The 17369-nt window shown below is 41.5% G+C and overlaps 1 protein-coding gene across 1 annotated transcript in view; it reads right to left on the bottom strand.

Moving 5' to 3' along the window:
- Nucleotides 1-17369, bottom strand: part of slc2a9l2 (solute carrier family 2 member 9, like 2) — a gene marked incomplete at both ends in the record, with an annotated part of 177024 nt that overhangs the window by 128275 nt on the left and 31380 nt on the right. The gene's annotated exons all lie outside the window — the stretch shown is intronic.

Here is a 17369-nt window from a genome sequence, read left to right as displayed (position 1 = left end):
AATGTAGATATAGGAGGTAGAATGAATACTCTTTGAAATACCGAATGGTTCTCATTTCTCATTAGTTGAGCTGCAAAGCAAAACAAAAACACTATAATGAGGTACTGTAATTGTTTTTGTTTGCCTGCCTGCATATCTCTCTGTCCTAAATGTGTCCTCCAGAGGGTGCAGAAGGGACTCAACTATGCACACCTCTATGTAACCCTGTTTTTATTATGCGTTAGATGCTCTTAGATCGTACAAAAGTACCCGTCTATAAAGCATTGTACAGGGGAGACGGCGTGTCTAACTACTGGCCCAGTTTCCCCAGGACATAAATTTATCTTGTCCCATAAGTGCCACGGATAATTGGGAGGGCCCTGCTTGGTGTTTATAGCCTGGGACAATCCAAAAAGATTTAGTTGGTCACCGTCACCAACACGTGCAGTGGTGTGTGAAGCAGTGAGACCTTGCATTCCGGCGAGGCAGCACATATAAACAGCGTATCGTCTCTGTCGGGTGGAAACCTCATATGTACAAAACTGTATACTTTTCAGGATTCTAATTATAAAAGCGCAGCATTTTGTCGTTCTGCTACTTTTGCTGCTTTTGTGTGACGCTGTAGTATGATTAAGTAGGGCGTTAATTTAAGGAAAAACACAAAAAGAACATGGAGATAGGAGATAGGAGGTTTCTGCGCGACAGCGACGGTTTTCATCAGGTTTCCTGGGCAGATGATTTAGCCCCGCGGGCTAGAGAGCTGTGTGACAGCCCGACTGTCTGGGCGAAGGATGAGGTCAATGACCCGCCTTTACACTGTCACCATTAAGGGTGCATCCGGCACATCCCAACCGATCGCTGAGTCACAGGGAGTGACAGCGCGGGCGCGTGCGTGCCCACTTGCACAAATGCAAATCTCCACGCTCATGCTGCGCACGTATCTCCTTGAGGGGGCTGACAGGCCACGCGACCCCATCTGTTTCGGCAGAGTGGACCATAAGTAGTAAAATATAGGGACTGTGGCAAGAGACGCCCCGTATAGTGAGAGAAATGTCGTCTCCCCCAGATACTCAGAGGAAGCCTGCAGGCGGAAATCTTGTATCTCAATTTTTCAACTTTTTACAGGTTTTTTTCCCCGTAGATTAATGGCCTATTATTTCATCATACTACAGTGTCACACAAAAGTAGAAAAAGTAGCCAATCTACAAGCTCACAATGTGTCGCATCGTGCTTGTAGATCGTCAGTCTTTGCAATTAAAAATATATTGGTTTTTTTAAACACAAATCCTCTCTTCTGGGGGTCCCTGGCACAAAACATTTCAGATGGGGGTCCGCAGCCAAATACATTGGCCCTTGGGGTCCTTCAGATGAAAAAGTTTGAGAAACACTGCAATAGGGGGTCCCTTAGCATCCCCCACATTCAATTAAAATGTAGGCTACATTTAGCCTTAAAATAGGACAGGGATAGCATTGTATCATTGTGTACGTGTTACAAATAACCACTGCTATTATATTATATTACTTAAATTGGAAGTTAAACTGTAATGTGGTCAAGTCATTGATCACAAGCTGTGATAATTTGGTGCAGGCACAAAACAAGAATTATTGTTATTAATGGTTCCAACATAAAATACAGAAGAGCATTATGGGCTGTGCTCAAGTGAGTGAGTGAATCTAGCCAGCCGCAATGGATTCCTCTTTAGGGCACCCTATACTGTTCTCACATAATAACATATTAATACACAAAGAGAATATGTAACATATCAATAATTTGTGCTGTACCATTTTAATACATTGCGAGTTCAAATCACCCCAGGGGTCTCATGCAATTTAGTCTTTTACAAACACAGACCCTGCTGAATCCATTGCATTTGCAAGTTGTCAAACTGGTGTGGATAATGGAGAGTAAGCTATGGATGAGCAACCTTGTGGCTGCTGAGGAACAAACAAAACAACAAAGACAAAGGTTTTGTTTCCATAATGTTGGTTTCACATGTTACAAAAATTATATATATATATATATATATATATATATATATATATATATATATATATATATATATATATATATATATATATATATATATATATATATATATATAATTTTTGTAACATGTGAAACATTTTGAATAGGGTAAAATGTAGGTTTTTCTAGTTTTGTTGAGTGTCTTGTATTTTAGGTCAAAACTAGGCCTTTTACTGTTGTTTGTACCCTTTCAGTAATGTTTATGTGCTCTTTATTGTAATGTTGCTTGTTTTCTGTATGGGGACTACGGATGGAAATTAGCATCCTTGCTAAATCCGGTGTATTTACATGGCATTGTATATGTGGTGTTCATTAATATGCACTAGCTGTCCCGTCCAAATAAACGTATAAATAGTAAGCTCTGAGGACGACTCGTTTAGAAGAAAATGTGTCTCGTTGTCTACATTAGGCCTATATTATGGTAGGGAAGATCTTTAGTTTATGTTTTACATAAGTGCATCAAAGGGAGACCGCATGTCAAGCAATTCATTGTATCTGTCATGTTCTGTGGAATGAAATAAAAAAAGGTTGCATTTGATCCTCGCATCTCCCTCAGGCTGTGCCTGTGTTATATTTAAGTGGGAGTAGCTACAGTATGTGTGTGTCTACTAGACGCCTCCGCCCCTCACCTTATCAAACGGGCTATTTACCTTCATGTGTGAACGCATCAGACATTCTCCTGTTACATGTTACATGCTATGTGAAAGGCCAACACCGGACAATGTGGACATTTTTCAGTGTTCAATTGAGAAAGGGGCTTTTGTCATTTTGGCCCAGACACTCAACTGTAAACATGCCTGGTCATTTCAAACAAGATTACAGCCTTTTTTCCTTTAGAACAATGGCTTCTGTTTTAGCATGCTAACTTTCCAGGCAGAGAATGGCTGTACTTTCAAATGTATTAGCTTGGAATCCCTATCGATGATGTCATTGGTAGGCAGGTCTCTGAACTGTCCACAGCCCACCAATGAGAAGTAGTTGGAAATTGTGCCATCTTATCAGCATTAGTGAGAATCAATTACATGAAGATAATGTTGAAAATGGGTGAAATGCTCCTTTAAATGGCACTGGTAAATGGGAATTTTGATAGTTCCGAGCTGAAACAGATATGCTAATCACAAGCTAGCACCATTAGTGGTACAGCCAACAGTTCTCTCTCTCTCTCTCCCCCCCCCCCTCTCTCTCTCTCCCTCTCAAATTACATTGACACTATAGGACACCAGGTAGACAATGAACCTAGCAACTATCAACTAACATGTACAATTTAGGCATTGACATCAACTGTTGCCAAACAACGTTAATTGGCGTATAATGTGAGGCATGTCCATATTTGGGCAACTGGGCATAACCACTATACCTAACAACGCCAATTTGCACTAACGTTGGGCATGTCCTGTCCACATATGGGCGTATTTGCACCATTACAGGCCAACTTAAGATCCCCTCTCAGACTTGTCAAAAATGCAAATAAACAGCTTAAATTAGGGGAAATTTGTCAGTCCCTAATGCTCGGTGTGCAAATTCTGATTTTGATTATTGGCCGACCCATTGAGGTGGAAAATTGATGCAGACAGAGTTTTCTCAATTTTATAGCAGGGATTATGGTTGGTTACGCGGAACGAGGTTAATCCACAATACATAACGTCTAGAAATGAACAGTGAGACCTGCAAGCTACTGATTCCATGCTTGCAGCAGGGTCCCAGATGAGATCCCCTTTATTTGTTTTGACACAACTCCAACTTTGTATAATCCTTTGTTTTCAATGCAATCTGGTGTGAAATGGGCTGTGCACCCAGCCATGTTGACTTTACAAAACTAGCAAACTCCATCCATTGTATTCATCACAGCCTTTTGTGAGGCTGTGCAGTTAGCTGCAGCCAGAAATTATATATTTCTAACGGCTTAATTTCCTAGTCATTGTATGCTATAAGTCAAGTTTAAGTTCAAGTTGTTTATCGTTTCTGACTCTTAATTTCAACTTCATCATCAACTGAGAGTTTATGAGTTTTTCCACAATATGTTGTCTGCTTATCGTAATACACTGAATCATAACCCCAATACACTGACTAAATCATAACCCCAATACATTAATATATTGAATCACAACCCCTGTATCCAGTAGGTGATGTGTTTATTTTTAATGGGGCGGTGAAACATATACATCTGCCACTGCTCTCTGTTACTAGGGAATGGAGACGGGGGGGTGGCAGGTTAACAAGGGAGATACATGTTGGTCATGTTGCTCACAAGGGGCATGGCATCCCCCTTGTTCTTGCCAGTGGACACTCCCAGGCAGGCCTGTAGCCTGTATCGATGTCAAAACAGGTAGAAATTCTTGTAAAACAGGGCGGTTTTGTGAGTAGCTGAACTGGAGCGGAGTGAGAACTTTCACATTTTCAGTGTTTAATCAACTCCTTTGAGAGTTGATTAAACACTGCGTGTTGAGTGCTGGGGGAAATACATTTTGACTGTATGGGACATTTAAGGTTAAATAACAAAGTACCATGCATGATCATGGGTCTCACAGTAGAGGGAATAGTGAAACTGACTAAGGCCGGGAACCCTCAGAATGCCTAGATATTAAGAATCTAATATCAGCAGAATATAGGTTGATAGACTGAATGTAAAAAGAAAGAAAAAGAAAATTGGAGGCCCAACTTGAGTCCCGTACACAGCTCCACCTACTGATACGTCTATGGAAATCCAAATTCAATGAGCGTGAACAGCAGAGAGAACCGGCGCTAACAAACCTATGGCCACTGCTTTGAAAACCAATCCTGAACTCAATATGACGTTTTTACATTTCCGAAAGCAGTGAAGAAAGCCTACATTCTTTCTTGCATAGTAGACTTATTATTTGTGAAGATTGTCATGTGTGTACAAGTGATCAAAAGGGAGGGCTCAGAAATGTAGTGCTACACCCCTACAATGTGCCTTTAAAACAGCAAACTTTAGGGGTCATCTCTTGGGAGTGTGAAGGTAGGTGCAGTGGTGCACAGCTAATTCCATGGAAAATACATTACATTGGAACTTTCCATGAACGGAAAAAAGGCATAATAGGATCTGTGATGACGTGCATGCAATACCCTGATGTACGTATGCTGTTGCAGTGAAGCCTTCTCCAATGTAATGTCATTTTCCTCTGGCTGTTATTTCACACACACACACACACACACACACACACACACACACACACACACACACACACACACACACACACACACACACACACACACACACACACACACACACACACACACACACACACACACACACACACACACACACACACACACACACACACACACACACACACACACACACTTCAACTCCGGGCTATCTAATGTCAAACCAATCATTAGATAAAAGTATGCTTCAAATTGGAAGTAGAAAGACTGCAGAGTGCATACATCTGCCAACATATGCAATTGTCAAAATATGCCTCAGGAGTAATTATGAGTATTATAATTAAAGCTGTTAATCAGGTCTTCAGGGCAGCCGACTGATCATTCACGGCAATTTGTTTTAACGAAAATCTGACAATTCGTTCCCCAATCGTTTTGTCAAAAGAGAGAGACAGACAGGCAGACACACACATGGAATGAGGCAAAAACGCTTCCCCGTCCAAATCTGTTGGCAGGGGTAAACATTTTATAATCCTTCTCTAGGTCGATTTAGCTTCACTAGTCATAATATCCTTTGGATATAAACGTCACAGACAGGGATCTTGGAGGTGGGGCCTCAGCTGCCAAGTCAAGTCAAATGTATTTGTATAGCCCTTAATCCCTGTTGTACAGGGCTTTACAGGCCCACGTTTGACAGAGGGAACAAAACAATACCCGGCATCCTTAGACCCCCAACTAATCGGCTTGCAAGTTTTACAGCTCAAATAAAATTGTTATTGCTGTATTTTTATTGTTACATACTTTATTATCTTCTTGGGGAAATGTGTCTCTGTATTTGACCTATCTTAACTATAGAGCAGCCACAGTGCAGTGCCTGGCGAACAACTCCAGTGATATCAGTACTGTCTGCACCAAGGTCAAGGTCAATGGCAGGATTAAGTAAGTGTCTTTTGCAAGGTGGGTGTAATGAGTCTGGGTGAATGTACTGTAGGAATAGACGTGCACAAAGCAGTGGTTCTCAAAGTTTTTCATGTCAAGGACCCCAAAATGTATATTTATTTGGCAACGTCCTTGCAAATGCAATGGATTCAGCAGGGTCTGTGTTTATAAAAGATTAAATTGCATAAGATCCTTGGGGTAATTAGCTCGCATGGTATTAAAATGGTACAGTAAAAATTATTGATATGCAACGTATAAAAGAAAAATGCCAGGGATAATTTACAGGGGTCTTCACAATAAAACTTGCAGACCCAGTCGAGTGTTTTATTTACCCATAACTGGCTGAAGGACGTTGGATGTTGGTCTTTGTATATTAATATGTTATACGTGAGAACAGCATAAAGTGCAGCATTAACAGCATTGTGGCTGAATAGATGTGGACTAACAAACCACAGCTCATGACCGAAAAAATAAGATTGCGGATACAAGCGGCTGAAATGAGTTCTCTCAGACGGGTGGCCGGCCTCTCCCTTGGAGATAGGGTGAGAAGTTCAGTCGTCCGCGAGAGACTCGGAGTAGAACCGCTACTCCATCGCTTGGAAAGGAGCCATTTTAGGTGGTTCAGGGCTTCGGGCATCTAGTACGGATGCCTTCCGAGCGTCTCCCTAGGGAGGTCCGGATAAGTGGTTGAAGATGGATGGGTGGACCCCCATCTGAAAATATTTTGTGCCAGGGACTCCCATAAGTGCAGCAGTGCACTGTTTTTACCCCCGTCTTAGTAAGCCTTGCTTACTAAATTGCCTGATTTTCTTAAGAGCTTACTTAATATGTTAATATTTATAATTTGTAATCACCATATCCCTTCACAAGATTACTTGGTTTTAAACATTCCTACTGTTAAATCTCATCTGGGTAAGACCGCCTTTCATTACTATGCACCACACGGGTGGAACTGTTTACAGTATGTTTTGAAATTTAATTTAACTTAATTGCATTAAACAGCTTGTGAAGAATTGTTTGAAGTTTGTTATCTTTTCTAGTTTGTATCCGTTTAATGTTGTGTATGCTGTAATTAAGAAGTCATTGGAAAAGAAAGCTTGCTCTCAATTAGCCTTCCCTGAATAAAAAATGAAATGAAAGATGTGTGTTGTTAAGAAAATAGTAAATCTACAGGCTTGCAATGCGTTGCATACTAGCTTTTAGACCTGCCATTTCAATTCAAATATAAAATGGTGTTTAAGTGATTAAATCGATTTTGATGCTATTTTGAGTCATTTTGATAGGGATCCCCTGGAACCCCCTCAAGGACCCACTTTGACAACCGCTGGCACATACAATTAAATACAGATACAGGCGTGCACACAATCTCAGCATTCTCTCCTGATAAGCTGGGTTTAACTGGGGCCGTGCATTCCTCTTGGGCCTTGATCTCATCATTCCGGCGCTAATACACACCTCAGCTCAGAAATTTGAGTCATGACCCGGGTCATTAATCATTTCACCAAACAAAAACACCCAAATGGGAATCGCTTTTCCCTCCACCACAATGCAATATGCTGTCCTGCAAGTTCCCTGCACCTTTTTCTTTCATTGATTATCTCCTGTGAGAACGCAGAGGATCGTAAACTTTCATTATCAGGAAGATGCAAGTAGTAGCCCTTGAGAGTCTGATGTTATTTTTGTAAATGGCCATTCAGTTTTTCAAGTATCTTTTATATTTTCTGAAATATTTAACATTCATTTTTTTCATTAAAATGGCAATCAACCATGCCCAAATTTGGAGTCATACGTCATACACATGTCATAGATGAATGATGTCACTGACCGACCACATGAAGTCCCAGATCCATATCGGAGCTAAGCCGTTATTAATCACACCCAGCATCCATATTCTAGGGGGAACATTAGCCAAAAATAGCAGATCTACAACTATTTTGGGCAATAAAGACCAGAGCCAAATCAGTTCCGTTTGATTAAACTAGACTAGAGGTTCCGCTGATCCGACCGATATGTCCGAGTCACAGTGTCAGGGGCTTTGTCAGAGTACCCATTGTATCTGTCTGTATGTCTCCCTTTTGTGCCTATATATGGAGATCTCTGTATCTGTCAGTCCATGTCCCTTTCATACCCTTATATAGAGATGTCTGTATCTGTCAGTCCTTGCCACTTTTATGCCCATCTGGAGATCCCTGATGTCATCAGTATATGGCCATATATTAGCATGCCCATATATGAGCATATCGGTTGGATCTGCAATTCTATATTATAGCCTGCCTATATATGGGCGTATCGGGTTAGTTTATGGTTACGTCTGAGTAATAGTAACATGTGCATGCTTATATATTGGTGTATCGGGTTTATTTATGGTTATGTCTGAGTCATAGTGATATGCCTATATATGGCCGTATCGGATTTGTTTATGGGTATGTCTGAGTCATAATGACGTGGCCGTGGTCCACCACCCGGCCCTCCCATTAAACAATTTTAATATAAGGAAGTATTTAAGACGAGACTAAACTCTCGAATAGTATGTTAAAATGTATCCTTCTGAGCTAGTAGGCCCAACCAAACTCCTTGTACACAGTACATGTATAGTACCGCACTTGTATATGCAAGCCTGTTTGGCCAATATGGTGATTCCAATAGTAAATCTGACCTTTACAGAAAAGCTGTTTCAGCATCTAAGGAGATACAACTGCAGGCTTGAAAGTTCAGCCCGAGTTCATTATACTGTATGTGTTTCATGTAAATAACTACACAGAACATTATAGTAAAACCTCAGCAGTATTGAACCTTTTAAGATAAGTACATGCCTCATTAATTTGTTTTCCCTTGCATTAATTACTAGCAGATAAAGCACATAGCCAGGGCGGGCGCCTGCATGGTGAAAATCATTCCAGCTATAATGGCAACAAGCGTTTTAAGCTTCCTCTTGATTTCCCCTCACCCGTTTAATTGTGAATGTTTTATGGCCACCCTGCTATGCTCTTCAGCAGATACAAAGTTAACTGCTCCCTCGATAGCATCTCTCTCCCGCAGTAATCCGGCTAAATAATTAAAACACACAATTAAAACATACCAAACAAAGCTACAATTAAATTAGCGGTTATGCTTCCCTGTGGTGTCTGTGTGTGTGTGTGTGTGTGTGTGTGTGTGTGTGTGTGTGTGTGTGTGTGTGTGTGTGTGTGTGTGTATGTGTGTGTGTATGTGTGTGTGTGTGTGTGTGTGTGTGTGTGTGTGTGTGTGTGTGTGTGTGTGTGTGTGTGTGTGTGTGTGTACAGTATATGTGTGTATATGTGTGTGTGTGTGTGTGTGTGTGTGTGTGTGTGTGTGTGTGTGTGTGTGTGTGTGTGTGTGTGTGTGTGTGTGTGTGTGTGTGTGTGTGTGTGTGTGTGTGTGTGTGTGTGTCATAGTGAGGGAGTGACAGAGAGAGTGCCATAGAGAGATAGAAAGAGAGTGCATAATATATTCCCTAATAAAGCATTGGAATGATCATGGGACTCATGGTCTTGTAGTTTGGAAATGCGCTGATAGATTAATACTTAATGAACCTGTCATGTTTAGGTATTTGTTATGTGTGACGTTTGGAACCATAGTAATGTCGTCTCTGTCGGATCAACAAGCTCCAAGCGGATCTACTACTTTTGATGCTTTTGTGTGACACTGTAGTATGATCAAGTAGGGCGCTAATTTACGAAAAAACACAAAAGGTTCTCTTAGGTCACCAGTGAGTTCTAGCCACCTCAGTGCAGGTAACCTGTAAGTACAGGTGATTACCATCATCTGTATTAAAGAGGTATAAAATGTACAGTAAATTGGTGAAAACGGGTGCTTCCGAACGGTTGTGCATTCTTAGGTGATTAACCCATTCAATCCAGGAACGCCTCTCTGTCATTTTAGATTTCTTTGGCTATTCAAAAATAACAGATATATAAGCTCATAGTTATGAGCTTGCATATCTGCTATTTTTGAAAAATTGTGAAAATTTGTGCAAATCTTTGAATATATATTTTTTTAAAGTGAACATTTGTCAAATATTTTGTTCCAGGGACCTCCAGAAGCAAAGATTTGAGTAACATATAGTATATAAATATTCAAAAATGTGCAAAATGTTCATGATTTAAAAAAAATAGCAGATCTACAAGCTCATAGTGCGGCACTTGGTGCCGCGCTAATCTACTATTTTTGAATAGCCAAAGAAATGTAAAATGACAGATGCGTTCCCTGATTGAATGGATTGAGGAATTAACATTCCATCATGCTAAGGTACAGTAAACTGTATAATGAAAATGCTGGCCAGATCAAGTTACCCATTATTTTGGCTACCATGACAACCCAGGCAATTTGAGAAAGAACTGATTAGATTTGAGACAAATTGAAGTGACAAGGACCAGTCAACATTCTCCTGATGTTATCTTGTACCAGTGACAAGGCTTGGCATGGAAGTGTAAGAGACAGGTCAGCGTGGAAGAGCTACTCAGAATATATATATTTTTTTTTACTTAAGTAAAAGTAACAATATCACAGTGTAAAAATACTTTGTTCAAGTAAAGGTTCTGCAGTCAAAATCTTACTTGAGTCAAAGTACAAAAGTATTAGCATCACAATGTAGTTAAAGTAGCAAAAGTAAAGGCACCCATTATGCAGAATGTCCATTGCGGAATCATGTGTATCATGTTTATGGACAATAATTACTGATCATTAACTCATTCAGTGCCAAACTTATTTCTGGCTTTATCACCCCTGTACCAAGGCCAAAAATACATTGTACAAGTGCTTAGGAGCCGAGATACAGCCTTTTTCAGCAAGAAGTTAAACAAGAAGTGAATGGAGCAGCAAATCTTCAAATCATGATATCTTGGGTTCTGAACATATATATTTTTTTTAATTTATTTTATTCTTTTTTTATGACGTCGGCGACGTCATTGGCACTCTGGGCTTATGAAAAACGCAAGCTCGAAACGTGGTGCGAAGCGACACGTTTCGAGCTTGCGGATCTGCTGCTTTTGTCATTTAAAAAAAAAAAAAATCTGAAAAGGAACACTTTTGGACGTTTCCACCCGTTTTGTTTTTTTTAGACCGTTAGCCTTTTAAAAAAAAATGTTTGGCACTATCCTTGCTGTATCTTACAGTACTTCTCTCTGTATCTGTATTCTGTACTTACTGTTTTACCGCCTCTGGCGATTGAATAATCCCCCTGCAGGATCAATAACGGTCTATCTAATCCAATATAATCCAATCTAAAGAAGACTGGCACATAACATGCGCTTCTTTGCCACAGAGAAGGGATTGGTCGGGCTATATTATAGCCCGGGGGCGTATCTGGCCGCTGTGGGCTTAGGGTCCGCTGGAGCAAGGCAAATTGCAATACATCCAAGGTCAGTCAGAATGATCATGCTCATCCTAAATAAATAAATAAGCAAACAAACACACGCTAAATCCAGATACCATGGATTCTCTCCCCGCAGAGCAGATCACATCTGTCCTTCAGGGATCGTCACCAGATGTCACGCTGACAACCCATCAATTTTCCATCTGTTTACACTCTACACGCTATACGGGAAGCCATAGTGGGCATGTGGCAGGGACTGTATGTGGATAAGAATCACATTAAAGCAACTTGTTGGTAGATTTGTCATTGTGGAGTCATGCTTGAGGCATGCTGATGAGGGGTCATGCCTCCCGGGAAAAGTTCCCAAACAGAGGCTGGTTGACATCTTGTTCATGCAGTGAAGCCACAATAAACATGTGTGCGCGCTACTGCTGGGTTGGAGGTCAGGGGATGCAGCCATATATGGATGTTAAGAGCGGTTGTCATTAACCCATTCAATCCGGGAACATATCTACAAATGTCTTCTAAATACCCATTCAATCCGGGAACATACAGTAATACAAATGTCTTCTAAAAAACAGTTTTCTGAAAAAAACGTATGTAGCTATATCAGTGGTTCTCAAACTTTTTCATGTCAAGGACCCACAAAATTATATGCATTTGGCCAAAGACCCCCATCTGAAAATATTTTGTTCCAGGGACCTCCAGAAGCAAAGATTATCCCTTTAAAATATATACCGTAATTTTCGCACTATAAGCCGCACCTGAATATAAGCCGCACCTGAATATAAGCCGCAGCAGCTAAATTGAATGATTTGTACATATATAAGCCGCACTGGACTATAAGCCGCGGGTGTAAAATCCCTAGATTTAGGAGGTCCCCTAGTGGCCGTTAGCTATAAAAATCCATAGATAAGCCGCACCGTTATATAAGCCGCAGGGTCGAAAAATGGGAAAAAAAGTCGCGGCTTATAGTCCGAAATTTACGGTATTCATAGATTTGCACAAATGTTCAAGATTTTTCAAAAATAGCAGATCTACAAGCTCATAGTGCGGCACTCGTGCCACGCTATGAGCTTGTATATCTGCTTCTTTTTAATAGCCAAAGTATAAAAGACTGACACAGATGCGTTCCCGGATTGAATGGGTTAAAAGATAACAAATTGACCAATTGTGTCAAAAGCTTATTGTCATTCCGCACCTGATACCGACTGACATTTGTCGATCAGTTGCCATCGCCAGAAGCCTCGAAGGACATGAAACCCTTATGAATCTCATCTCGCGACGTTAAGGTCAGCAAACGACAAATGGTCAGATATGTCACGCACCATGTCCGCACTCCTCCATCTCCATCTCAAAAATGGCTAACAAATAGGCCGGGCCTATAAAGGACAAACAAACAGGACATGTGAACGCGTAGCCACTGCATGAAGCGCATGCCGTTCCATCGGATATTTATGAAGCTGGTCTAAAGGGTGATATGATGGATGGATGTATGAATGAAAAATGATTAGGTGCATTCCAAAGGCCCTTTTCCGCCACGCCTGTATAAATGTCAGTGCGGAGCGGAGGATAGAAAAGAAACAAGTAAAAAAACAGATACGTGTCCACTCAGCGTTGTCCTAAATCCTCTGAAAATATCACAGAGGAATTACAGTGAAGGCCAAGGGATTTGGAGTTCAAAGGGCCAATTGATCCCCCCCCAACCAAAATATATATATATATATACGCATATTGATTTCTGCTTTCACTGCCCCAAGTACACATTGATCTAGGGACTGATGATTCTGGATTTAAAGAAGCTTGGCTTTCTGATAAATTACAAAATTAATGAATAGTGAATTATATCATGCTGCGTTCACACTGGCGGATACAAAGCTACACAGCTACACAGCATATTTGTAGCTTTGTGTCTTTGTAGCTGAAGTTGAAAGCAGCTTAACTTTTTTTGTGGCATTGTAGTCGTAGCGTTTGTAGCAGCTACAAGCGTTGGCTGTATCTTCGTAACTCCATGTCTTCTGCTCCTATTGAAAAAGAATGGCAGCCTGTATCTTTGTAGCTGCTGACGTGAACTCAGCATTAAATAGGTTGCATTTTAATTTCTTATTAGCAGTGGTGGAAAAGTACTCACACTTTCTACACTCCAGTAAAGTAAAAGTACCTAAAAATTGTACTTAAGTACAGTACTTGAGTAAATGTACTTAGCTACTTTACACCACTGCGTGTTAGTTACCGCATCTTAGTCCAAGCAACAGTCCAAGCAGTATGTCCTCATCGTGCTGCTTATTGAAATATCTATAAGCTAATGGTTTTCATAAGCACTGGGGTCAGGTGGCAATATTGTCATTCTTTAGTTTACAACCGAGAGAAATACTGATACAATGGCGCTCGGGTGGTGCAGTGGTAAAGTGCCTGCACCACCAGCACCACAGAGGCCGGGGGTTTGAATCCACCGGTCCGTGGTGCATCCGGCTATACGAACACAACTGGACCGTGTTCGGGGGGGAGGGAGGGAAGCCGGGCGGGGAGGGTGATATATGTCACTGCACGTACTCCTACAGGCTGCAGCGGTACATGTCAGCAGGGAGTGTTGGGCGGGAGGAGTAGAACAAAGGATCTATGTCCTCCCTGTGGGGGCTCCTCACTGGCAGGTGAGTCAGTAGGATACAACAGCAGTGACAACACACACATGTGTGTGGGGAGGAATCAATTAATAATGACTGCGATTGGGGAGAAAAGGGGAGGGGGGAAAAAAGAAAAGAAATAGACACGTCAACCCACACGTTGAAATGACATCGGATACATTTCCCCTTTGACGTAACAAGATGAACTGTACCAAGAATAGAACTAGTTCCACGATATCCATCAAATGGATGTAGTGCCACATGGGGACATAACCTTCAATGCCAATCCAATAAAGTGAGAAGAGAGAGCACAGAAGGAGAGGCCATTCTTCTCGTTTCTGCTCTCACTTAATGAAGGGGAAAGGACATTTTATTATTGGTCCACTTTCAGGTTGAATTTGACACTGGGGATTTATACTGCAGACAAGCTTGATGTATAAGCACATTTAAGTACACCCTTGACACAGGGTCAAGGGTGTGCTTAAATTTAATGAATGCAATTAATAATAATGAACCTTTATTTGTGAGAAATTACGTCTCTGCATTTGACCCAAAAGTAGGAATACCACAATATAGAAATACCAACAAAAAAAGTCCTGTATTAAAAATTGGACTTAAAGTACAAGTTTTGGCATGACAATATATTTAAAATACCAGCCTAAAAGTACTAATCTGCAAAAATGCTCAAATTTGTCGTTGAAGATAGCTGATCTACACGCTCACGATGCGTTGTGAGCGTGTATTGTTGACCAGACAAAGTATAAAATAGGGCTTTTAAACTGGTCAATGCATGTTTTGTATTAATTATTAGTAACTGATCTATCCGAGGACCCCCTCGAAACGCGGCGCTTTTTGTAGATCTGCTACTTAAAAAAACAATAATCCTGAACAGTAACGCTTTTGGACATGAGTCCAAAACGTGAGTTTTCCACCTGACAGAGACGATATACTATTGTTCATTGTTCCCAGACGGCCGATCTACCTCCTGAGCCACTCGTAAACAGGCATTTGTTACATTCGCTTTCTCGAAATGTATGGCTTAGTAATAGATCAATGTGGCCTAGCTAGCACCCACTATAAATGGTGACAGCAACACAGGGCTGTGTTAAGGTCATGACTCACATTTGGAGCACAATGTTCTCACACTTTCTGAACACGCAACACATAACTGGCAAGAGAAGGCAGGGGGATTACATGATGGCCTGAACTGGGGAAAGCAATTTAGGCAAGTGAATTCAGCTTCTTTTTTTTTTACGGCGTGGCTCCTATGGGGGGAAGTTTGTCCATAGACATGTTGGCTAAAGCATTTCCCCTACCATGTTTTGTGTGTGTGCAGCTAATCCCATAATAACCCACTGCACCAATCAGTGCCAAATTTTATTGTGCACACGTACTGCCAGTAGGCCACGAAACTCAATCCTTTAATGATTTTTTCCCCATTATTTTCTCCACATTGTGTGTGTGTGTGTGTGTGTGTGTGTGTGTGTGTGTGTGTGTGTGTGTGTGTGTGTGTGTGTGTGTGTGTGTGTGTGTGTGTGTGTGTGTGTGTGCACGCGCATGCGCGTGTGTGCCTGTGTGTGTGTGATTTTTTTTCTTCACATTGTGAATTCATAATCTTATATCACTGGTTCTCAACCTGTGGCCGGGACAGAATAAGCTGTTGGGCATTGGCAGGGAGGGAACAACCCATATACTATGTGCTGCTCATCCCAAAAACGCATGTGCCCCACAAACGGGGCCCTATTTAACTATCATTAAGACCTGAGGCCGATTCTACAAATGCCTTCTAAATCAGTGGTTCTCAAACTTTTTCGTGCCAAGGAACCTCACAATATATATTTGGCCGCGGACCTGCATGTGTGCCAGGGACCCCCCCATGTGTTATTTTTCCCCCAAAAAATAGCAAATGTACAAGCTGTGAGCTGGTAGATACAGTAGGGGAGAATGTGGCAAATGTGGCATGGTGAGCAATTGTGGAGCGGGATGGAGAGAAATGGCATGACAGCAGTAGACCAGGGCCACCCATGTTCATTGGACATGCAGCCAGGGAAAGAAAGTGTATTAAAAGAGAAATAAACAGGCTTTCCAACGTTATAAAAGTTATTGCCAAGAAGCATAGACCAATTATTTGTTTACCAATATTGAGACTGGATGCACAGGTGATTGTTGCATGCAATCAATTCTCAACCTGTTGTTTCGGGGTGCGCTGGTTTCAGCACACCCCAACCCCCTCTTGTGTGTTGGCTGGTGAGGCGCATCCTAGCGAGACCTGACAGAATGGGTTTCATTGCACGCATACTGGTTCTTATCAGTGTGACGTCGTCTGTTAAGGGGTCTATTGTTACAACAGACACATAATCTACCAAACACAAATGTCCAAAATTGTTGTGCTATGTTTCTTTTTTGCAAGCACATGAATTTCACTGCGCTACATTTCAAATATAAAAATGGTACTGTTGACTCCAGCACATTTCTATAGGAAGGGACTCTTGGGATCAGGAAAATAATTGTGAAAATAGCTGATGTACAAGTTCACAGTGCGTCACAGTTATTCTTTTTTAATATGTTTTTTGGAAATGTTCTAAATTCCAATACAGCAATGCATCCTACTATAATTCTAGTAACCTCTGTCTGTAGTGGTGAAGCTGCTACCCGGTTCTCCTCAGAGGCTGGAGCAATTGCTCTGATTTTGCACACAGCCATTGACCATTACCATCTGAACTTAACTGTGAAGCCCGTTTTTCAATTTCATCAAATCTCAGCTTCTTATTAGCGTTTATGTGTCAAACAATGGTGGACTCTTGATCAAACTGCGCATGCGTCGCGTCGCGCCTATGTGTGTCTACAGCGTGGACTTTTTACCCCCGGTCTCAGTAGCGGGGGGCGGGGCGGGTGCGGGGAGAGACAGGCGAGTTGAGTGAAACGAGTTGGGGAAGCACACTGCTCACGCGACAGGACATGCAATAACCCCACGATTGCAACTACTTTCGCCTGCACACTTCACCGGGTATGGTCTAGTTGATATTAACTCATTCACTGCCAAGGACGACTTTTTTTCCCAAAGGCCCAGACTGCCAAAGACGACTTCTACGACTTTTTTGTTTTCAGCGGTTTTCCACCAGATGGCGCTGTTCTCTAACACACAAGTGACCATTTTCATCCTCAAGTCACACAGATCCATGAGATCACATGATCGAAAGATCTCCACCACCATTAACTTTCTGCTTAGCGTATTTGGGGAAACGGCTGTATCTTTTTTTCTCCCTGCATTTTTTGACGAGACATGCTATATTCAATGGCCTGTAACAAACAAACAGGGGGTCGCGATGAATAATATTGGAAC

This window comes from Gymnoscopelus microlampas (assembly GCF_963454915.1).
Source record: "Gymnoscopelus microlampas genome assembly, chromosome: 7".
NCBI classification, from domain to species: domain Eukaryota; kingdom Metazoa; phylum Chordata; class Actinopteri; order Myctophiformes; family Myctophidae; genus Gymnoscopelus; species Gymnoscopelus microlampas.
Note: the sequence above shows the minus strand (reverse complement) of the source record. Positions and strands in the feature narration are given on the sequence as shown.